This window comes from Anoplolepis gracilipes, chromosome 7, assembly GCF_047496725.1.
Source record: "Anoplolepis gracilipes chromosome 7, ASM4749672v1, whole genome shotgun sequence".
Taxonomy (NCBI): domain Eukaryota; kingdom Metazoa; phylum Arthropoda; class Insecta; order Hymenoptera; family Formicidae; genus Anoplolepis; species Anoplolepis gracilipes.
The window spans coordinates 3,199,398-3,213,339 of NC_132976.1; positions in this window are offsets into that span (position 1 = coordinate 3,199,398).

Sequence of the window (13,942 nt, forward strand, 5' to 3'; positions counted from 1 at the left end):
TTTACACGTTCGAACCAGAGAGAAGCCTGAGAGACGCCATGGCCCGGTTTTACGTAATCCCTGAAAGCGATACGCCCTCTGTAAACATAAAAACGTGGACATTGAACTACATAGCCAAAGTCCACGAATGTTCTCAATGGATAACACATAATGCGCACAATTTTGGTTGCGATCCGTGCTATGTCCACAAAATTTATTAACACATTTTGCTTATTCACTTTCACCTAAAAATAATTTGTTATTTCTCCACACTGGCAATAATTTACTTTTAATACATATATATATATATATGTGTGTGTGTGTGTGTACATACAAAATTTTTTAATTAGAGAAAAATGTTAATTTTTTACTTATTTAAATAAAAATTGCCCGAATTATATCGTGTTCGCTGTCATAATCGTAAAAAGTTTGTTAATTCTCATTACATATTATTTAAAAAAAATAAAATAAAAAATAAAAGTTTTAATTTTTACTTGACATGCATTTTAATTTTAAGCTAGCTAAAGAGCTAAAAGAAGATAATGTATTCGCAAAAAATGAATATGATATAAAATTTAATATAAAATATATTACAAAATGTATAAAATACATTGTAAAATGTACAAAATACATATTATATATAATTAATTCAATGTTACATATAGAGAATTAATTATATTACAAATATATTTTACAAAATTTAATTAAAACGTCACCGAGAAAGGCAATTAGGAGCTAGCGCAGGTGTACACAAAATTTAATATATAAAATATAATTTTAATTTTTAATTCAAAATAATTTTATTACATGCAATTATACGAAATATCCGAAATTGACCTATATAATTTATTAGACATTTTTAAAACGTAATTGATATAGTCTATATCACGACCAAAAGATCGAATTATTAATAAATTTATCGATACGTCTTTCTCAATTAAAAAAATCTAGAATTTTAATGGAATTTTATGTTATTGTAGGTATTCTTCCATTTCGTGTAATTTTTCTTTTTACAATAAGTATATAATAAATATAATTCATACATATAATATAACGCAACTTAAATCTATCTCTTACGCAATAATATCTTATACTATTTTAATAATATAATATAATATTTAAAATTCATATTTAATGTTCATATAATCTTATGCAATATAATATATAACATACCGTAAATACAATGTTATACTTGTATAATATATGCATCTTAATATAAAAGATATGCATATAATATACATATTATATACATACATACAATAAATAAGTTACATTTTTTTACGTTTTTCATAATTAAACTAAATTTTATTATAAATATAAATTTAATTTTTACCTAATAATGTTTTAATACTTGTTTTTACAGTTTTATATGTAATTTATATTTAATTAATTTATTTTATTGAAAAAAATATTAAATTTTTATATTTTTACAATTTTATATTATCTTATTTTTATATTTTTATATTTTTTTCTTTAAAAATAAATTTAATTTTATAATAGCTTCAATTTTTGTTTTATTAAATTTTATGTCTTTTTTAATTATCTTCATAGCCCTGGCAGACCTAATTCTACTAGCTACATCAGCAAAAACCCGATAAAGCAAGATTTGGGAAGACCTAATTGGAAATTTGCAATTACATATTTTTTACGCATTGCGGCCAGAAATGACCACGTATTTTCAGCCAGTTGGACCTACCTTTTGTTGTTCCTGGCTATTCATTCTGACTCCATTTCTACGAGCCAGAACTTGAGGAAGAACAGTAACTTCTTCCTACTGCCGGTTAATTATTATCGTCGGTAAATAAGACGATTTATATTTGTTGAAAATCATACGATATTATAATCGTTTTGTAGACGCGTTATTCAATCGTCAAAAGTCGCAAAAGATAAATATAATCGCATACATAAAAAAAATTGTATTCTCGAAATATATGCTACGTAAACCCTTTTAATATTCTAAGATATTCTTAATAAATAAGCATATTTTCTTCTTTTACGTGATATATTTTGAATTACCTTATTTATAAATTAAGTAAAAAACTAATGTATATACATTTAACTTGTAAAAGTTTTAATAAATAGCAAATGTCTATTTGTAAAAATTATTTTTTAAACACGTAACTATTAACTGGGCAAATTATTTTTTGTTATTAGGATTAATAATCCTAAATATATTAAATAATATAATAATAAAAAAATATTTCTCATTCATTATATATATATTTATATGTTAAAAATATATTCGAAACTACTCTACTCTTTATACGATTTTTCTCTTAAACTTAGAGAATGCTTTTCGCTTATTTTAAAAAGAAAAATATTATACATAGATAAGTAAAATATATTCTTAAAATAAGAATATAATTTTTTCGGTGTATATATGTAAAATATATAGTATGCAAAAATATTAGCATGCATATTAACCCCTCTGTCGGCGGATCATTAAAGATTTGTATCATTAAAATTGTTTCATAAAATTCATATATACATATATAAAATCAAAAAAATATTTCATGTATCTTATATAAAATTAAAATAAATATCATATATTTTTATTTTAAAAATATTTTTCTTTTTTCTTTAATTTTTAATTTATACAATTATTATATCTATTTTAAAGTTTCAAAAATGAAATAAAAATATAATATAAAATTTTATCTTGGAATATAATAAGTGGAATATAATAACAAAAATAATTTTTTTTATGATTTAAAATTGACTCAAAGTTCGCCATGCACGCGGCTATCCCGCCGTCCGAGGGTTAAAACAACGGATTTATCTACAATCTATACATTTGTCTACACAATCTACACTCTGTCTACATAATCTACAAATCTATACGCAAATCCGTTGTTTTAAAAAAAAGGCTTTTTGTTACTCACCGACACTGATGCGCAACAGCGGAGTTGTTGTCATTGAAGCTTGTCTGTAACATACAATATAAAATCCAAATTATAGCAATGTTTAAAATAATTAATATTAAGAAATTATTATGTACTCATTAAATTTGATATTTGATGGATACAATAATAATATGCAAATATATGTGGAATAATTTTATAAATTAAAAAAATAAATTATTTTTTAAACAGAAACTTTGTAAGATTTATACAAAAATCTTTATCTCTGAATTTCTTTTAATTAAATCATTCAACTAAAAGAATCGAATTATTTTGTATAAGGCATTTATTAATTAATATACAAATAATATTTACCCTGAGGTTGCTCCGCCGATGCAGGATGCTTCTCCTAGGCTTCCTCCTCCTCTCAGATTGTAAGGGACGTCAGAAACTACTGTTTTATACGCGCGATATACTTTTTTAATTTGTTGAAACCGCACAAAAATAAAATCGCGCAATATTTTAAACCGTACAAAAGTAAAAACGCGCGATAGTTTGGCGGCATTCCCGCACTTTTACGCGCGATACTTTGACGGCACTCCCGAATTTCGAAACGATCGAAAATCTCACTTTATCACGCGCGAGAATCATACTTGGAGTCGACAGGTCGGACACGATCAAACTCCAACGAAAGAAAGATCAAAATCAGGATAAATGAACGAAAACACGATCGCGATCGCGACGAAGTCGAGACAAATGTCAAAAACAATAGCGCGCTATATGTCACTAAGGGCGAATGTTATTATTTTATTTCGAAGTCATTTTAGACGTACTTTACCACGTTAAAATTTATCGTAATATTATTACATATTATTCATATTATTATTACTTATTATCGTCGCGAGAAACGTGTACGGCGCGCTCGACCTCGAAATGACCGAACGCGGGACGCACATGCCGGCGCCGCGCGGCGCCGGAGTAAAAACCATGCACATACTACGCCCGCCCAAGTCGGAATGAATGACTCACCGCTATCACGAATCGCGTACGCCGTACGTCTCCCCTCTCTTCCTCTTACTATGGAATGCGTGACGTCAAAGACAAGGTCGAGTATGCTCATTCTCTCTCTCTCTCTCTCTTTCTCCTCGCGCCAGACAATAACAAATACGCACTATACTACGTAATGCAATTTAACGCGTTGAAATATGTACACAATCAAATGATTCTAAAATAGATGTAAAATTCTTTAACTAAAATAATATTATTATTCGATTTAATGCGATATATTTAAAATACATGAAAAGCGATTCCGAAATGTGTAAAATACTTTAACGAAAGCAATCTTATAACATTTGCCGTATAACTGTTTAACGATTTTTTTATTATATTCGTTGAAAATTATATCAATGATATGAACAATTATTTGTAAAAATGATAGAATTTTATATTATAGACACCGGCATATATTTATAGACGTATAATAATTAAATATAAATTAATAATGCAAAATATGTACAAATTTACTACCTGTACTTATTACATTTACTAAATATGTATTACTCTATGTAATTATAGAAATTTGTCATATTATATTAAATAAATATTCTCTCTTTCATCGTAACTATTTAATTATTCATTAATATTACGTATGTAAGTTTTTTTATCAGAGAAAGTAAAAGAGAGAACAAGAAAAAAGACCAGATATTCTGTCACTTTATTCTGTCACTAAAAACTAATTTATTAAATACAATTTATTAATATTTTAATATTTGTTTATTATAAAAAAGTTTTTTATTAGATGTGCCTGTTATTATTGTAGCTTATTCCATTTAATTTATTCGATTAAAATATGAATTTTTGTTAATAAAATATTTTACATAAATATCGGCAATGTACTTCACGAGCAGTAATGTATTTTAAAATGCTCGAAAATTCGCTTCTGAGTTATTAGGAGAACATATTTCGCAAAGAAGGTATCGCTCTTCCCGCGGATTATAACGATATCTTCTTTGCGAAATATGTTCTCCTAATAACTCAGAAGCGAATTTTCGAGCATTTTAAGTTATATTACTGCTCGTGAAGTACATTGCCGATATTTATGTAAAATATTTTATTAATAAAAATTGAACTTTCGAGGAGATTAGAAGACACATATTATTAATCGCGTACGAGTATGTCAATTGCTTAATCGGCATTAATTAACAGTAATTAATAAAGTTTCTTTTCCCAAAATTAATATATCAAAGGTTCTGTTATTAAAATTGTAAATTCAAAGCGACAAATAGATGAATTAAACGAGTCAATAGATGTATAAAATTACAGTAATTAAATAAAATAAAATTATATTATAAATATATTTATATATGAGTCTCTTGCAACAATAATCTCGGTTAATTAATTTTCATAAGTAGTTTTCCTTTTTTTTTCGAATCACGATTAGTTGTTATAGAAAGCGTCTCGCATCAACTTTTTTATTAATAATACAAGTATTTATAAAATTAAATATTTTAAAATAAATTGGTTGTTTTTGAAAAGAGAGAGAGAGAGAGAGAGAGAGAGAGAGAGAGAGAGAGAGGGAAAGAGAGAGAGATTAAGAGAGAATATAATTCATCGTTGTGTTTTCTCAATTTCTAATGTATATATAATTGTTAATGTGAAATATATGGGAAACATATCTCTACATTTGTTTAAATATGAATCATATAATCCTATACATATTATATTATCTCTCATATTTTAATTACAAGAATGTTAATCCATTAAAATTACTTTTAAACTAATAAAATGCAAAGTGTAAGTTTGATTAAAATGATACAGATAATAATAATTCAAATAATTTTTATTATATCGCGAAAGTTACGATAACTTTAAAATTATGTTTTCAATAAGACGTATAACTGATCGTGGACAGCATTACCGATCTTTATACATATTGTTTTATTAATAAAAGTCAAAAAGACGAACTTTCGAAAATGTTAGATGACACATATTACTAATCGCGCACAAGTATGCCAACTGCATAATTGGCGTTAATTAGCAGCAATTAATAAAGTTTTTTCTTTTCCCGAAATTAGTATATCAAACGGATTCTGTTGTTAAAATTTTTATAAACCAAATAGGTGAATTAAACGTGTCAAACTGTTGAATAAAATTATAATAATTAAATAAAATAAAATTAAATTAAATTATGTAAGTAATATGTATTTATATATATTCTAATATAAATATATATAAAATATAACTTTTCAATCATTCAATAAAATCATTTAATTTTGTACTTATATATTTACTCCACTATATATACTAAAGTGAAAAAGGCTACGCGCTATTAGTAATATGTAATAAAACATACTAATATAAATCCATATTGTTTTATATTTTGAGATCCACACAATTGTGGATCTGACATGGACACGAACCTATCGATCGTTTTACAATGACACCGAAAAGTGGATTTAGCCATGTAGTTTCGTTGGCTAAAATGGATTTAGTTAGCGCCATTGTACCGCGGAGAAAAACCATCCCAAGAAAAATGTGGGCCTGGCACCTCTCAGGTTTCTCTCTGTTTTTACTATAAAGCGTTAACGAAAACCGTAATATCGCCCTTTGTAACTCTGCAATAAATGGCGCGTGCTTATAGCAGTCTAGTTATTATAAAAAATTATATGCATACATTTTTCTTATCAGAGCAATTTAGATTATTCAATTAAAATAAAAGTGACGCTATTAAATTTACAATGAATATTTTATTAAACACGTATTCCATTTATAGTGCAACATTTGTTTTTAATATTGCATTTAATATTAGTATTTAATATATTTTTTATTAAAGTTCTGAGTAATATCGAAGCGCTCAAACCAATATATGCCAAAGCATATCGATTTTTCGTATGACATTTTGCGAAAACCGGACGATACTTCTTACTGAGCGATTATATAGAAATTCCCGGAAATAGTCTAGATTTTCAGTTCCAACCAACGCCCGTGAAGGTAAAACCCTAGGGGGTTTTAGTGGGTATTCCCGAAAGGGTGAGTCCCACATAACCCGACGCCTCTTGTACATAGATCGACGGGTATGCGTAAATGCATTTGCCCCTCGTTAAAAAAAAAAATATTTAAACATGCAAAATTTATAACGCTTCTAATAAATAAAACTATTTCGAAATCGATAAAATATCAATACTATGAGAATAATATAAAAATTAAAACAGACCTCCGTTTCGCGCGCGCGGAATCGACAGTATTTTTATATATCAATATGTACATAAAAAGTCTTGAAACATAATCGGTTCATTAATAAGATTTTTAAATATAGTGCACCGCGAAATATAAAAAATGTCTTTAACATTTAAGTAATAAGATATTGCAAAAATATTGCGATTGTTCGCATGACATAATGCGAAAATCATGTAAATTTCTCCTCCAGACGATCATACAATATAAATGTGAAATAATTGATTATTACTGCTAATGAATAAAACTCTTTTCAACTCTTAAAACTCGATTCTTTAACAAGATAAAAGAAATGCAGTTTACCAGTAATAACATATTTTAATATGTTTCATTTCTTATTAGGAGAATATATTTCGCAAAAAGGTATGCTGCAATAGTTATTATGCACATCGAACAATAATAATATGCCGTCAAATATTTTAGAAAATTCCTCTTTGAATTATTAGAAAATATTTTGCGAGGAGAGATCGTGAAATAATTCAGTTCAAGCGGTACGCTCGGAAATTTTTATTCTGAGTTACTAGGAGAATATATTTCGCAAAGAAGGTATCGCTCTTGCTGCCGACCTTGCCGCCGACCTTGCCTGTAGCGATACCTTCTTTGCGAAATATGTTCTCCTAATAACTCAGAAGCGAATTTTCGAGCGTTTTAAGATACATTATTGCTCGTGAAATACATTGCCGACATTTATGTAAAATATTTTATTAATAAAAATTGAACTTTCGACGATATTAGAAGACACATATTATCAATCGCGTATGAGTATGTCAATTACATAATCGGCATTAATTAACAGTAATTAATAAAGTTTCATTTCCCGAAATTAATATATCAAACGTCCTGCTATTAAAATTGTAAATTCAAAGTGACAAATAGATGAATTAAACGAGTCAATAGATGTATAAAATTACAGTAATTAAATAAAATAAAATTACATTATAAATATACTTATATATGAGTCTCTTGCAACAATGATCTTGGTTAATTAATTTTGATAAGTAATTTATATGAATGATTAATTAAATAGTTACGATGAAAGAGAGAATATTTATTTAATACAATATGACAAATTTCTATAATTACATAGAGTTATACATATATAGTAAATGTAATAAGTACAGGCAGTAAATTTGTACATATTTTTCATTATTAATTCATATTTAATTATTATACGTCTATAAATATATGTGTGTATCTATAATATAAATTTCTATCGCTTTTACAAATAATTGTTCACACACACACACACACACACACACACACACACACACACACACACACACACACACACACACACACACACACCACACACACCACACACACATCGTTGATATAATTTTTTACGAATATAATAAATAAATCGTGCAATTGTAATAGTCATACAATAAGCCATAAGATTGCTTTCGTTGAAGTATTTTACACATTTCGTAATCGCGTTTCATGTATTTTAAATATATCGCATTAAATCGAATAATAATATCATTTTAGTTAAGGAATTTTATATGTATTTTAGAATCATTTGATTGTACATATTTCAACGCGTTAAATTATATCACGTAGTATAGTGCGTATTTGTTATTGTCTGGCGCGAGGAGAAAGAGAGAGAGAGAGAGAATGAGCATACTCGACCTTGTCTTTGACGTCACGCATTCCATAGTAAGAGAGGGGAGCCCGGCGCGTACGGCGTACGCGACTAGTGACAGCCATGAGTCATTCATTCTTACTTCGGCGGGCGTAGTGTGCGCACGTGTTTTTACTCCGATGTTGGCGCCGGCACCGGCACGTGCGCCTCGCGTTCGGTCACCTCGAGGTCGAGCGCACTGTACACGTTTCTCGCGACGATAATATACGTAATAATAATACGAATAATATACAATAATATTACGATAAATCTTAACGTGTTAAACTACGTCTAAAATGATTTCGAAATAAAATATTAACATTCGACCTTGGTGACATATAGCGCGCTATTGTTTTTGACATTCGTCTCGGCTCTCGGCTCTCGGCTCTCTGCTCTCGGTTCTCGGCTTCATCGCGATCGCGGTCGTGTTTTCGTTCATATTTCCTGATTTCGATCACGAAATTATGTTGTCGGGAATCGTATTTGATGCCGACTAACTGGGATTCTCTCAGCGTTGCTTTCCAGTGAAAAATGATTGATTGAGGAAGATGTTGCCAAATGGATGTCGATTATCGGCGTTTAATTTGCATTTTTTCAATCGTTATTTCTTACTGGGCAACAACGTTTACACGCCTCAGTATCGCGGCTGAGACGAATGCCGGCCGCGTAAGACGTATGTTCAGTATAGAGAGATACCTGAACGCGCGGTTAATATTGAGCTAACGCTCAATAATCGGTTGTTGAGAGCACGGTCTCTACTTCGGCAACGGGTTTCGGTCCTAGTCGATTAGAGGTCGGTCGATCGTTGGAATAAATCGTTGATGGGTTCCTTTTCTTGTAGCGGCAATACGACGTATCACATTGAGGACGTCGACTGGAAAATTTAGGTCATGATTTACGCTCAGTAAAGAGGTCCGATCTAGTTGATAAATGTTCAGATTGTTGAACATTCATGAAATGGGTGTTCCTCTTGATCCGTCTACCAGCCCTATGACGTATCATGTGGACTGTCTGTATGATAGACACATATGCTCATCCGAAATCGTGCCTAATGAGTTTGAGTCAGTCTGAGATGCGGAGCTGCACAAACGAGAATCGAGCGTACCCCATTCGCGATCGATTCCCTCGATCTTCCGTCCTTCGAATCTTCCGATTCGGACTTAACTCTTGCTCGGAGTTTGATCGCGCCCGACTTGTCGACTTCAAGTATGATTCTCGCGCGTGATAAAATGAGATTTTCGATCGTTGCGAAATTCGGGAGTGCCGTCAAAGTATCGCGCGTAAAAGTGCGGGAATGCCGCCAAACTATCGCGCGTTTTTACTTTTGTGGTTTAAAATATTGCGCGATTTTATTTTTGTGCGGTTTCAACAAATTAAAAAAGTATATCGCGCGTATAAAACAGTAGTTTCTGACGTCCCTTACAATCTGAGAGGAGGAGGAGGCCTAGGAGAGGCATCCTGCATCGGCGGAGCAACCTCAAGGTAAATATTATTTGTATATTAATTAATAAATGCCTTATACAAAATAATTCGATTCTTTTAGTTGAATGATTTAATTAAAAGAAATTCAGAGATAAAGATTTTTGTATAAATCTTACAAAGTTTCTGTTTAAAAAATAATTTATTTTTTTAATTTATAAAATTATTCCACATATATTTGTATATTATTATTGTATCCATCAAATATCAAATTTAATGAGTACATAATAATTTCTTAATATTAATTATTTTAAACATTGCTATAATTTGGATTTTATATTGTATGTTACAGACAAGCTTCAATGTCAACAACTCCGCTGTTGCGCATCAGTGTCGGTGAGTAACAAAAAGTCTTTTTTTTAAAACAACGGATTTGCGTATAGATTTGTAGATTATGTAGACAGAGTGTAGATTGTGTAGACAAATGTATAGATTGTAGATAAATCCGTTTGTAGATAAATCGTTGTTTTAACCCTCGGACGGCGGGATAGCCGCGTGCATGGCGAACTTTGAGTCAATTTTAAATCATAAAAAAAATTATTTTTGTTATTATATTCCACTTATTATATTCCAAGATAAAATTTTATATTATATTTTTATTTCATTTTTGAAACTTTAAAATAGATATAATAATTGTATAAATTAAAAATTAAAGAAAAAAGAAAAATATTTTTAAAATAAAAATATATGATATTTATTTTAATTTTATATAAGATACATGAAATATTTTTTTGATTTTATATATGTATATATGAATTTTATGAAACAATTTTAATGATACAAATCTTTAATGATCCGCCGACAGAGGGGTTAATATGCATGCTAATATTTTTGCATACTATATATTTTACATATATACACCGAAAAAATTATATTCTCATTTTAAGAATATATTTTACTTATCTATGTATAATATTTTTCTTTAAAATAAGCGAAAAATCATTCTCTAGGTTTAAGAGAAAAATCGTATAAAGAGTATAGTAGTTTCGAATATATTTTTAACATATAAATATATATATAATGAATGAGAAATATTTTTTTATTATTATATTATTTAATATTTAGGATTATTAATCCTAATAACAAAAAATAATTTGCCCAGTTAATAGTTACGTGTTTAAAAAATAATTTTTACAAATAGACATTTGCTATTTATTAAAACTTTTACAAGTTAAATGTATATACATTAGTTTTTTACTTAATTTATAAATAAAGTAATTCAAAATATATCACGTAAAAGAAGAAAATATGCTTATTTATTAAGAATATCTTAGAATATTAAAAGGGTTTACGTAGCATATATTTCGAGAATACAATTTTTTTTATGTATGCGATTATATTTATCTTTTGTGACTTTTGATGATTGAATAACGCGTCTACAAAACGATTATAATATCGTATGATTTTAAACAAATATAAATTGTCTTATTTACCGACGATAATAATTAACCGGCAGTAGGAAGAAGTTACTGTTCTTCCTCAAGTTCTGGCTCGTAGAAATCGAGTCAGAATGAATAGCCAGGAGCAACGAAAGGTAGGTCCAACTGGCTGAAAATACGTGGTCATTTCTGGCCGCAATGCGTAAAAAATATGTAATTACAAATTTCCAATTAGGCCTCCCGAAATCTTGCTTTATCGGGTTTTTGCTGATGTAGCTAGTAGAATTAGGTCTGCCAGGGCTATGAAGATAATTAAAAAAGACAAAATTTAATAAAACAAAAATTAAAGCTATTATAAAATTAAATTTATTTTTAAGGAAAAAAATATAAAAATAAGATAATATAAAATTGTAAAAATATAAAAATTTAATATTTTTTTCAATAAAATAAATTAATTAAATATAAATTACATATAAAACTGTAAAAACAAGTATTAAAACATTATTAGGTAAAAATTAAATTTATATTTATAATAAAATTTAGTTTAATTATGAAAAACGTAAAAAAATGTAACTTATTTATTGCATGTATGTATATAATATGTATATTATATGCATATCTTTTATATTAAGATGCATATATTATACAACTATAACATTATATTTATGGTATGTTATATATTATATTGCATAAGATTATATGAACATTAAATATAAATTTTAAATATTATATTATATTATTAAAATAGTATAAGATATTATTGCGTAAGAGATAGATTTAAGTTGCGTTATATTATATGTATGAATTATATTTATTATATACTTATTATAAAAAGTAAAATTACACGAAATGGAAGAATACCTACAATAACATAAAATTCCATTAAAATTCTAGGTTTTCTTAATTGAGAGAGACGTATCGATAAATTTATTAATAATTCGATCTTTTGGTCGTGATATAGACTATATCAATTACGTTTTAAAAATGTCTAATAAATTATATAGGTCAATTTCGGATATTTCGTATAATTGCATGTAATAAAATTATTTTGAATTAAAAATTAAAATTATATTTTATATTAAATTTTTGTACATCTGCGCTAGCTCCTAATTGCCTTTCTCGGTAACGTTTTAATTAAATTTTGTAAAATATATTTGTAATATAATTAATTCTCTTAATGTAACATTGAATTAATTATATATAATATGTATTTTGTACATTTTACAATGTATTTTATACATTTTGTAATATATTTTATATTAAATTTTATATCATATTCATTCTTTGTGAATACATTATCTTATTTCGGTATGGCGTTTCTAATTTCCTGAACTGAATAATTCATGCAGACGCGATCGATAGCTAATGAATCTTTTCGATTTTCAATAATAGAGAATTCGAATTTCGTTTACCGCGCAACATCTCGCAATATCTTATTGACTTTCTCATTTCTTTCTTTTCGCATCCTTCTAGCATTCTCATCACATATCCTTCCGGCTATGTCTTATCTTTAATTTTTAATAAGGCATCGAATTTAATTAACCGAGATCATTGTTGCAAGAGACACTTATATAACTATATATATGATATATAAATACATATTTATAATATATAATTTTATTTTATTTAATTACTGTAATTCTATTCATCAGTTGACTCATTTAATTCATCTATTTATCTATATGTCGCTTTGAATTTACAATTTTAAGAGCAGGACGATTGATATATTAATTTCGGGAAAAGAAACTTTATTAATTACTGTTAATTAATGCCGATTATGCAATTGACATACTCGTACGCGATTAATAATATGTGTCTTCTAATCTCCTCGAAAGTTCAATTTTTATTAATAAAATATTTTACATAAATATCGGCAATGTACTTCACGAGCAGTAATATATCATAAAATGCTCGAAAATTCGCTTCTGAGTTATTAGGAGAACATATTTCGCAAAGAAGGTATCGTTATAATCCGCGGGAAGAGCGATACCTTCTTTGCGAAATATGTTCTCCTAATAACTCAGAAGCGAATTTTCGAGCATTTTAAAATACATTACTGCTCGTGAAGTACATTGCCGATATTTATGTAAAATATTTTATTAACAAAAATTCATATTTTAATCGAATAAATTAAATGGAATAAGCTACAATAAAAACAGGCACATCTAATAAAAAACTTTTTTATAATAAACAAATATTAAAATATTAATAAATTGTATTTAATAAATTAGTTTTTAGTGACAGAATAAAGTGACAGAATATCTGGTCTTTTTTCTTGTTCTCTCTTTTACTTTCTCTGATAAAAAAACTTACATACGTAATATTAATGAATAATTAAATAGTTACGATGAAAGAGAGAATATTTATTTAATATAATATGACAAATTTCTATAATTACATAGAGTAATACA